At 33.8% G+C, this 12757-nt stretch overlaps 1 protein-coding gene across 3 annotated transcripts in view; it reads right to left on the bottom strand.

Moving 5' to 3' along the window:
* The window catches only part of LOC105150229 (RNA-binding Fox protein 1), a 298467-nt gene extending 293870 nt beyond the window's left edge, over window positions 1-4597 (bottom strand). For 2 of the 3 annotated variants that reach the window (XM_087408562.1, XM_087408567.1), the window contains exon 1: window positions 4032-4597. The gene's annotated coding sequence lies outside the window, so the exon portion shown is untranslated. The remainder of the gene's footprint in view (window positions 1-4031) is intronic. The other variant, XM_087408563.1, reaches the window with a different exon arrangement.
* Between the last annotated feature and the right edge of the window lie 8160 nt (window positions 4598-12757).

The following is a 12757-nucleotide window of genomic DNA, read 5'->3' as shown; positions in this document are numbered from 1 at the left end:
TAAATCTTGATGTCTAATAATAATTTTAATAATATATTCATTTCATGAATATTTAAATATACTTTCCAGTACTTCAAACTGCACGCTGAATATAGTCAGTTTTGAAGCGTCAGTCCTAATTTAAAATTGAAAATAGCGTAAAATGATAAATTAAATTAATTTAACAATAATGATGCTAATAAAATTGTTAATTCAGGCTTCCAAGACTGGTTGTTCGGCGCGTAGTTTGAAGTATTGAAAAAAGTATTTAAATATTCATGAAGAGATATTATAGAGGCATACCAAGATATGATGTCAATCGCGTTTGGCGCTTTTTTATAATTACCTACATATATTAATTACATATATTTTTAAATTTTTTAACAATTTCGCAACAAGCAAAGAAATAACTACATTTCATATCTTTATCGATTATCTCAATATATGCTATGTTTAAAATTATTAACAATAATTATCATGTCTCAATGACATTATTACGCAAGTCCTCAAGATTCTCTTATAATTCTTCATAATCGTTTTCATCGAATTAACGACTGGAAGTATAATGTGTTGTAAACAGCGCAGAGAGAGAGAGAGAGAGAGAGAGAGAGAGAGAGAGAGAGTCAAGTGGCAAAGAAATACGAGAATAAAATGCAACAGATAAGGGACAGCATATATAGCATTACCGATACGTATATTTAGATAAGAACACCAGCCGTTCAGAAGGTAAACGGTAGAATAAAATAGATGAGTAATGTTACGCTTATTATTAGAAAAAAATATAATGTTATGGCTATACAGATATAAAATAGATAAAAGTTGGCTATTATAAAGTTGGCTATATAGAAATAAAATAGATATAAGACATGTAGTCCTCTTTATAGATGTTACATTTTAAGATTCCTATTACTAATCGAATTTTGATATTAATTCTTCGCTCCTTACACGTTACTTTTACATTTCGCTGTGTCTTGATCCGAGAGTCAAAATAATATTTGAACCAAAAAACGATATACGCGAAGAGATGTTCGTTATAACTTTTATTGGTCTTCCGTTTTTATTTTTCCCTTCTGTATGTTTTTTCGCCGCGTTGAACTTCGAATATATACAAACATACAAACGACGCATTTTGACAGCAGAAAAAGGTGAAGTTGCACGATTACTATGTTCAGGAAGCAATGACTCTAAAATAGGTGCGTTCGCGATGACCACTTATTTACGTACATAATCGCGGGGACATTTTGCGTTTGTATGCAAATGCACCTTCGCTCGCAAGCGATTTATTCCATGCTCCTAAACGTCTATGCCGTGAAATATGCGCGTCGCACGCGCGTGCACCAAAGTGCATTTCCGAGCGAACGCCGCTGCGACTGGAACGAGCGGCGCGAGTATAAATAAATTTCGCGCGAGTTCATGCAGAACGCGAGTTTACGCAGAAATGTGGTCGATCCACGCGATGCTCCGATTAACCGGGATCGGATGAACCCGGCAGCCGTATTTCTATCGTTAAAACATCTGTATCGTGCACGCATCACTCGCGCCGTTAAACGCATCGCCAGAATAAGGTTTATGCATTTTCGCTCAATATAGAGCTTCGTAATAATAGATTTGCCATAAATTCCTTGTCCTAAAATCCATAATTTTTTCCTGATTTTCAGACAAAATTTCATGGCTTTCCCGGACTTTCAATAATATTTTAAAGCTTTTTTTGTATTTTTTTCGCCCTAATTTGGAAGTCATTAAATATTTTATTGAGAGATCAATTTATTTTAACATAACAATGTAAATTAATGTTACTGACATTACTTGCATATAATTATTAAGCTGATAATAGTCCAAAACTGCATATAAGTGTGATGTACTCATATCAAACTTCTTTTCAAAAACAAAAATTTTCATTTTCATTTTCCAGAGAATTTCTTGATTTCTATGATTTCTCTACTTGTGAATTTCCCTGACATTCCTATATTTTTTTAGTTTTATGACAATCCCGAATAAAAATATCGTTTTATGCATTTTCGATTAATTTCGAAGAGTTAATTGACAGTTGAAACATTAGGCGGAATTATAATGTACGTCAATATAATAATACATATTAAATGCTTTGCAAAATATTTCGTTTATTTCGATATGGCTATTTTGTGTTTGTATGATTATGGATGTATAAATAATGAACCTATATTGTAATATATCTTTCATGTAGATTTTTGATTTATAAAATACCAGGAATAACATATATGATTTATTTGTGCTCAACGGCTTATTTTGGAAATTGCATTCATACGTTATACGTGTAACAGTGGCTGCTTCGTATTGAAACCAAACGATGGGATTACAATTTACTTGATTTCCGATCAACTCGATATTCTGTAAAACCAGATTATTCGAAATGCCTGCTAATCTCAACACGCGGTGATTATTTATGCAATCGTTACTATGACAACGATTTATGAAACTGAAATATTGCCAAAATGTTCGAAAACATAAAACATATCTACTTAAAGGATCGAGTTATATTCAATTAAGCTCAATAAAAACAAAACTGCTTCTTCGGCTATTTGTATAATTCGTTTTTTGAGAGTTATTGGTTTACTGATTATTAAAAAATTAATTGATTTACTGAAAGCTAATAATTCACTGATTATTAAAAAAAAGTTGATTTATTGATATTAAATAATTAGATTGCAATTTATAAAATAAACATTTTTTAATTGGTATTCTGCTTTTACAAAATTTTGATTTTATTGGAAATGTACTCGATAAATGCATTCCTGAATGAAATTAAATACTCGAATTGGTTACAAAAAAATAACAAAATCCAAACTTATGCTTTACACAGAATAATCATAGAGTGATGTTCAAAGAAGCAATTTATTGCCTGAAATCTGAGCTGTCAGATATCGCCGAGAAAACAACTTGAGCCGATTTGAAAGCTAATATTTCAGATTTTAAAATCCCTCTTTGAGTTACCTAACTATTTCATGTTACATAAATTATATTTTATCATAGATTATATTTTATTATTTTTACCTCTGGTTTCCAGAATTCTTTCGTGGAAAAGTTAAAAAAATAATCCCAATAATTGAATCTCCTTTTTCTTTTTGTTTTCTATTATACTTGAAGTAAACCGTTAGAGATGATTTTATCCGCAATCTCTCCTTGAAATTCCCACATTTTACATATTTCAAGATGCAGAAACTAAGAGGCCAGTATTCAAAGTCGGTTCTTATATTAAAGACTGTCTTAAATATGGTCTTAAAATGTCATCAAGTCAATCACAAAGCTATATTAGCATCTCAAGACGTTACTTAAGACGATCTTAAAACAAGAACGGACCTTTCTCTAAAACTTTTAGAGTGACTTTCATTGTGAACAACGAAATATCACTTTCAGACTGATATTACACTTGTCGTGCAACAAATTTTTCAAGTATGTTAATTGATTGCAAGACAGAAAGGTTCTCGGATCTTTCTATCTTACTAATCAAGATTTAAAAAATTTATGCAACAAAAACGGACAAATGTAACATTAGCCTTAAAAATTGAAAATGCGGCCACTCTTTCAAGCTCAATTTTTACTCCTTAGAGTGAGATTCTATGCAAAAAATTTAGAGAGTACGAATACCTATCTATTTAAGACTGTCTTAAATATAATTTTAAGATATCATAAATGAACCAATCAGAGAATCACATTACTTCTTAATATTATTTATGACAATTTCGTAATAAGACTATGAATATCGGTCTAAGGGCGGTATTCATAATCCGTTCTTATTTTGAAACCGTCTTGAGTAATATTTTAAGAGGCTAATACAGTCTAAAATATAACTTTATATTTAAGACAGTCTCAAATATAAAACTCGACTATGAATACCAGCCTAGCCTTCTGCAAAAAAAAAGTTTCCCGCTCTCGTCGCTCTCGTCCCTCGAGCAATCGCACTGTGTATCGTACTACGTATTTTACTTCAAACAAAAACGAACGTATTTTGAGTCACCTTTGACTCGCCCCCACTACGCAGGATATAAACAAACGTACACATAACTTATACTCACCGCCTACGTCCGTGGAGGTTCGTGTAACACAGGAATCCGGTTGCGCGCCCGGGGCTGCGACGCGGAAGCTCCCGCTGCCACCTTCACGTCGTACGGCCGAGTCCGTCTTCGCGCGCAACACACAATTTACAATATTTTATTTCAATACTTTCGATATATATAAACACACTCAAAATCTCACCAACCACTCCTTCGGTCCTTTTCCCTTTTCGTCTCGCCGAGACTGCCAATCGCCGGACGCCAATGTCAACCGCCGTGCAACGGCGGAGCAACAGGAGACAGACGCAGCACACTCATTCAGATCGAACTGCAGTTCGGCCGAGCCAAGCCGACGTTAACACCGCACCGTCGAATCGAAACGCGGACGTATGACGAAATACGACGAGTGACGACGATTAATATCGAACTCCGCGGCGCGCGTTGCCCGCGCGACTCGATGCGAACGTGAAGCAGACTTACCGATTTCGAACGAGTGCGCGAACACGCGATGTAAAAGCCGTCCGACTGACACAGTGGCTCGCGCAATTCTGCTGGCTACGACGCGCCGCGGGCTGCCGCGCGTCGACCTTTAGAGGACGCTGCGTCGCGCGCAACTTCGCGCCGTACGCGGACCGGCGAATCAGCGCCAACCGCCGACTTTCGCGGGTCTCTTTCGCTGCGTTCACTCTTCAACGGCACACGTATCGTGGAATTATTCGGAATGAATAATTTCTTCGATCCGGAATTATTCAATCATTCCTTAGCTTTCTATTTTGTGTTTTTTCTAGAGAAAATACAATAATTCCGATCGAATTCATTTCGAATAATTTTATAACGCCTAGAAATAGCAGCTTTGCAACTGTTGTAAGATTCTTTAACATAATTGAGTTATACATTAATGGATTTATACGTGAATTCTAAGTAAAAAGATCATAACTTTGTCCTTGTAAAAACTCGTGAGTGGAGTTGTAGTTCTATGTGTACCGTAAAATATACGATCGTTCATAAATATTTACGATTTCTTGTAAATCTTAGCAGGGAACTGTCTGTAGAGAGATACTGCAAAACATTTTAGTCATAAGTTATTATAAATCTTAAGAGAATAAATTATAAATCTTATGATTTTACTTAGAATTAACTTTGACTCATTAGATCTAGTGAAAAATTAAAATCAAGAACCCAATCATATTAAAGAACAATTGCGAAATTGCTTTTTCTGCAGAATGCAAATTTATCAAATTTCATTAAATTGTATATAATTTTTTATTTGATCATCAATGACATTTTACACTATTGTTAACACTATACTGTTGATTTAAAACATGATTGTATAATCATGATTGTGATACTTGTATTTATTTGTGTGGAATAATACTATAACTGAAATCTACGATATTATTCGAGATAATAATCAATTTTTTATTTGATGATACACGTGTAATTACCAATTATTTAACATATAACTAATTACACCAGCAAAAGCTAACTTCTATTTTAATTAGACTCAGCCCTTTCTGTTTTAATTAGAAAGATATGAGAGGTTGTGACGTAATAGAACCCTAGCGCCGAGACGTTATCGTGTTTTCTTATAACGTTCAGAGTTTGATCATAATAGCTGAGATACGTACAAAATAAATAAGAAAATATATTGTACCTGAACAATATTATCAAATGAAAAATAATTAATTCACATAAATAATCTCTCTAAAATAAACGACAATAATTTTTATTAAATTAAACTTTGCATTATACATTAATTATTAAATGCCTTCCCTCGATCATACATTTTCCATACATTTAGAATACACTTTTATAAATTATGCTGTATAATAATGATTAACATGTACAATGTAATTTCGTATAAAGCTTATTCGAATTTCTAACTGTTCCGATTTTAAATTTGATGGCACTTTCACGGGAAAGTGTGAATGTTGATTTTAATTATACAGTGAACGAAAACAGGCTTAACCGACGTGTGTATGCGTACTGTTTGAATATTTGTTTACGAGCTGCAAAGCGCAAATATTTTTGTAGTACTTTTAATGACGCGAACAGAGCGGTTGACGGACAGATTTAATCCGGGCGATTTTATATCCGACAAATACCGAACGCATAAAAATAATCTGGCATGTAAAATGTTTGATGTTTGATATATGTATGTGCTTTGATATATTTGTCAAACAAATATTAATAAAAATTTGTTAAATTATAATCGTATACGGAAAAAATGATTTGATATATCTAAAAATTGAGCCACAGATTTGAAAATAATTTTGCTCGATCATCAAAATAATCACATAGAAATCTCAAGTATGATGAAAATTGCTGTAAAAAGTTTTAGTATCCTCTATAGCAACCTTCTGCAATAATTATTTTGATCGTCCAACAAAATTTTTAGATCTATGTTTACAAGCTAAATTCTTAAATAATTTTTAAGGCAAAAAAAACGATGTTTCTCTGTATATAATGCTGGATACTATCAAGTTATCTTCAATAATATATGCAAATACTGTTTACTTACAGTATAATGCGCCATTGCATTTGTAATATATGTATACATTCCTTTAATACATAAATTATGGAGCAGAGCGTGAAGAGAAGTGATTTATAGCTTTACACACAATTTCACTGTTCGTGCCCGAAACCTCTTATCATAGCGGCATGATATCAGCGACGAGATGTGCACGTACTATCAATCAAGCCCTGTATTCAGACAAAAAAAGAGGGGGGGAGGGGGCATGTTGCATCTGCGTTCAGCGCAAGTCAATAAACCCCTTTTATCATCAATCAAAGCACGCTTGTACAGAATCTATCGGCCTCACTCAGTTATGCAGTTTGTGCGTTCGGCCGCGCGCGCTTCTAGGCTTTATCACAGCTCGGTGTCGTTGTTTCGATAAGCACGACTCGCGGCGAGATCGCGCGTTTTTTTTTTTTTTTTTCCAGGAGGACGATCGCGAATTTAAGCGACACGTCACGCCGCGTCGCGCACGCGATCAAGTTTAGCGTCCTCTTTTAATTACAGCTTGTAATTCCGAATAAATGCCAGTCATTGGGTTTACGGTCGTTGGTCGCGTCGCCCGTGCCGTAGGCGGCATTCGTTTACCGAATATTGTTACCGAAATCAGATTGCGCAGCGTGCGCGGCCGATATTGTTTTCGGTAACGCTCGGGCGTGCATAATCATATTCGCGGTGCCGCGGAAAACCGCCGCGCGCGCATGGAATACCCGTCAAATGAAATTGGCCTGACTAGGATACGCCAAAATCGATATTCCGGGAGAAAGGAGACTCGTTTGTCGTTCGTATACACATATTACATTCGGTGTCGCGATTGTCTTCCATAGGTATTTTCAAAATAGAGATTATATACATCAGAAATTATATACATATACACACTGAAAAAGATACTATATCTTAATAAATATTTGTTTTAATAATTCTACAAATAAATATTTATTAAATGTAAGCATATACTTATTTAATAAAAATAATTTAATTTGATTTAACTATTATTTTTTTTATTGAGTAAATATTTATTTACTGTAAGTAAATATTTACTTAGTTTTATTCAAAGAAATATATATTAAGATTTAGTAAATGTTTTCCCAGTATATTTTATACATTATTAAAGATATATCACAATAATATTTGATAATTTAATTATTAAAATTTGACGTACATTTAGAAATATATACTTGCTTTTATACTTACTTTTAATATCTGAGAGAAATCTTTTAAATAGAAAAAAAGAATTATTTTATTTAAACGATCTGTTTAATCCGCATAACAAAATTTTATTATATATAAATCAATAATAATTTATATTATCGTAATAACACCTTTACAAAAATATTTAAAAACCTCTTAATAAGAGAATTAACAAAATTACAAAGAATTTTCTTTATGATTAATAATGGATTTATAAATTCTCTTGGTAGTCTTTTACTTGTTTTAATCCTATGGATTTAAATATTCGTTCATTTATATAATAGGATTATAAAATTTAACTCTAATACTACAGTAATTTTATTTATTAATTAGTGTATTAATTAAAACAATAAACAAACGTATTATTATAATTAACAATATGAATATAATAATCAGCGAATTACAGTCATTTCGTATTAACACTATGCCGACTACTAAGTAAGCTCTGCTTAAGACAATGTTATTATTTAATTAAATTACTTACAAAAAAAATTAATTATAATACAAAGTAGATTATTATAAATATATTTAGACACGGCATGTGTGTATTTTTAAAATATCTATCTAAAGAAGGCATTCGTAATGTCGAGCACACAAAGGGAGCGCGATTATACTCACTAGCGTAGTACACAGTTTATAAATCACCTCATAAAAGTTAGAAGGGCGCGTTACGGGATCATTTTTGCAGGCCGCGATTCCGCGTGCCAATAGTAATCGACGCGACTTGAATTTTTTATTTCGCGTTCAAATTCTCCCGACAGCACCGTTGCAATTGAGGGCACGAAAGAGAGAGAGAGAGAGAGAGAGACCACTCAGTGAGCGGGGAGCGGGACACATTAATTAACTCGACGAGAACGGTGAATTGCAAAATAATTCAGCTTTTTATTATTACGCGGCACGAACTGAGAGTATAAAATCGTTTACCCTTTTCGATGATCACAATTGCAAAATGCCATCGAGTTAACGAAGTTTCGTCTGCTATTCGAAGCTGCGTGTTGCGTATATATTGCCGAATGAAAAAGTATCATGAATTAAAATTAAAGCTGCCCAACGTAATTTATACTGGGATGGCCGAAACAGTGCATATCATAATGTTAATTGAAATTGCGGGAAAAGTTAATTTTTCCATCACTTACGTACATTTCGTGAAATGATTTTTTTGCACCAACGTTTTCATCCGACAATAGCCAGAATGGTATACTAATAATTAAAATATGCGAGATAAAAATTTCGTTTCATTAAATCCTTTCTTGTCCAGTCTTTGTAAACGTTCGAGAAAGCGAACACAAATATGTCCATTTGCAGGAGATATCAAACGTGAGCTTAATATAACGGAATAGTATTATAATAAATTTTATACATATACAAGTCTTTTCATGTGGCAATGCAAGAAATGCATGTTGCATAAAACTTTCTCATTTTATGTATTACGAAGTGAAAGCTTTGAGTTTCTTGAGACAACTTTTTGAAGTTAACGTGTCAGAGAGGAGCTCCAAAGTACTTTGGAGAACTAGAGAGAGAGCTCGAACAATTAATTTAAATCGAAATTCTAAAAATGGAATGCTAATTTCACAGGGGATTTCTGCGCTTGGCATCTGTTGGTTCAGAGAATGCAACTTATTACAAAGCATCCAGGTATTTCGTAATTGATTATTATATGCTGTAAACATTCGCGCATCTCTCTTAGCATTCCCTTATCTTTAACGGCATGATTCAATATTCCAACTCGAGGCAGAATACGCTTCGAGGCGGATTGCCGTTTGCGGCGCATTATAATTCCGTAAGCTGCTGCACCTGAACGAGCATCATTTTCGTTGATATCACTTTCTGCTCCGATGTGTTGTAGCCACCGACGCGATGGCTTATACTACAAAGTCTGACGTGCGCCTCATTCCATAATTCATACCACGGTGGATGTCATGCAATGATAAAGTGATATTGTGTTGCAAATTTATATGACACTCGCCTGCCATTGGCTAACGCGTTTAGGTAATGAGATTCACTAAGAGAGGATATACAATTGACGCATGGGCGATGATGATGTTCCTGTGATAAATATGGGTTTAGAAACAACTCTGACGATAAAGCCAGCTCTTCGCACGTGGCGTTTTCTTTTTAATTAATGTCTTGTTCGTAAAATATCGACTATAAAATCGAACATTTTAGAAACATGCATTATGCATGTAAAATACCTGATGATTTTGTTACTCTCTCATCCTTCTTCGATAATATTCGGTAATATCTGAAATAATAAAATAAAATTTAAATCTATAATATAATACATATATATGTATACGTATATACATTCTGACAAAACCGATTTATATACTCTGTAATAATAAGAATTACAAAATAATTAATTATGTAAAATTAATTGCGATGTAAAGTGTTAATGGGCAAAGAACAAAATTCGTCATTCTTTCCTCCATATACTCTGATAAATTTTTCTTTTTTCATCCTTCTATCCTTCCATTCTAACTCGCTACGCGAGTCGCGAAACAAGATGCAATATGCATGTTTCGCCATAACGTAAAATCGCGCGTGATATCTGCGTAATTTATGCCAAAATACGTAGGTACATTGTGTGAGCGCATGGCGTTGCCGGGTTATACGGAAAATAACAAATACAATAGGAGAACTCTTGCCTATTCATCACACCGCACGCGTCCTGGGAGGTATTTCGATTTCGAATTCAGTAATTATTACATTTATTAATGCCCGTCCGCGTTCAATGTTAATATGTAGAATATGCGAAATAATTATTTTATTTATTCTGTTGACCCGATAAATATTAAACTGCTCTCTGACGTTCTCTATATTGTATATAATTACTAGTTAATGCTCATTATTACACAATGTTTATTCTGACATTACTTGGAATTGCACATTTCTTCTTCTTCTTGTAAGAAGAATGCAACTTTCAAATCAATTAAATTCAAATTACATTATGTGATATTAGCATAATATTGCAATACGTGCAATATATATCTCTAATAAATTTCTAATAAATCAATCTTTAACGTCATAGTAAAATAATTAGACGAATGAATTTAATAGGAAACGCTAGATTTATTTTTCAGTAAATTTTACAGGTATTTTTATTGCCACTCAGTGATTACGTTCGAGATTACGTTCAAGATTAATTAAATCGTACTTGAATCTATCGCGACAATAGAACGTCAGATAATCCGATTTCAACTTAGTCGCCTCGGCTGCAGCGATTGGTCGAACGGGAACAAGCGGTTCCTTTATTCTGGTCAGCGGAATTTTCGGTATATCTATCGTATATCGATTGTACGAAGCTCGACCGTGCGCAGGTCAGTTCACGTAAGTTCTGCTTTCCCTAATTGTACTTGTTGCACTTCACCGGGTCAGATGCACACGACTCTGGCTTTGGCGTCTTGCCAAACCCTTGACAAATGACGCCGTAATACGGCATACGTCATCCCTTTCTAATTCTATGTGATATACACCAGAATTACCTACTGTTTTCGTACACGTCGATCTCTTTTTTTGTCATAAGACTTTTATTAAAAGTCGAAGTTTTTCGATCCCCTAAAAGAAACTTTTACTTTTGTGTTTATTTGTAAAACATATGTAAATTTTGATAATCGAGCAAAACCTGAATGAACTATTATAATAGAAATAATTTATCTCGCTTTTGTATAATTTTACAAAAATTTGATTTTTAACTTTATTCATTCAATTTATGACACGTCATTATTAATATAATTCAAATAGCAAATCGAATACTAGTTATAAACTATTCATATCTAAAATATATATCACGCAATAATATATGAATAAGTAATGCTTTTAATTAAAGACTAATTTAACGGTTGTGTGACCTATTGATCTCTAGCAGTGACAATGGGAATTAGAAAAGGGTTACGGAGTTTATATATGAATATTCGTGCATTGGCGATTAAGTATCATTAAACCAGATCCAAAGCTCAATAATTAACGATCATTATACAGAAATGTAAGCTACCCTAATAGCGGTTACACGCTAATAAAAGAGCTTCATGCTTGTAATTCATCATCCATTATATATGCACAGCATTGTGTGTTCTTCTTATCAAGTACAATACATGTCGGATATTTTTCGCGCGGGAATTAATAATGAAATGAAATTCCAGATAAATTTAAGTAACAAGATTATGATATTTAATAAAAGAACAACGTTTATTTTTATAGAAATAAGAAAATCGTTCTTCGGATAATTCCTGAGATTTGATTAGTTCATACGTGAGGATTTATGCACGATTAAGTACCATTAAACCATATCAAAGCTCAATAATTAACGATCATTGTACGGAAATGCAAGCTAATAGTAGTTATACGCTAATAGGAGAGCGTTGTTCACGCTTGTAATTCATCATCTATTATATATTCACGGCGTTATGCAGTGTTCTTCTTAATAAGTATACAAGATATTTTTCACGGGAATTAATAATAAATGAAATTTCAGCTAAAATAACAAGATCATTGTGTCTGTTACACATTTAATAAAAGAGCGACATTTTCCATTGAAGATAGGAAAATCTTCCGACAATTCCCGAGATTTTATTTAGTGGCTCGATACGTCTTTTTTTTAAATTAAATCAGTGCCACGATGAAATTGTTGTACATTTGCGAAGTGAATAATATGCAATACTGGAGATCCAAGTTGACAGTTGATTTGCACACGTATATGCAACCTCACGTTGCGAACGCGTATTCGGGGAATGGAATAGATCTTGTTTGCCTGCGTGTCAACGATACCTATTATTGTCGATCCTTATTTGCATGGTCAATAACGTGAGGAAATCTGCTGCCGCCCCTTTCCGCCCAGGAATTGCAGAGAGGATTTGTGTGCTATATTCGATGCCAAGAGGACCACCGTCGCATCGTACTAGGGGGCTTTTCAGGGGCGCACCGATAAATCAGGGGCTCACGACACAACTGTGGATCGCTGTCCCAGTTCGCAATAGAGCACGAATCTGCCTTGAGAGAGAAAGAGAGAGAGAGAGAGGAGAGAGACATCGATACAAAATTTCGT

This window comes from Acromyrmex echinatior, chromosome 8 (genome assembly GCF_024713525.1).
Source record: "Acromyrmex echinatior isolate Ae372 chromosome 8, ASM2471352v2, whole genome shotgun sequence".
Lineage (NCBI taxonomy): Eukaryota > Metazoa > Arthropoda > Insecta > Hymenoptera > Formicidae > Acromyrmex > Acromyrmex echinatior.
This window is presented reverse-complemented; position numbering and strand designations above follow the sequence as displayed.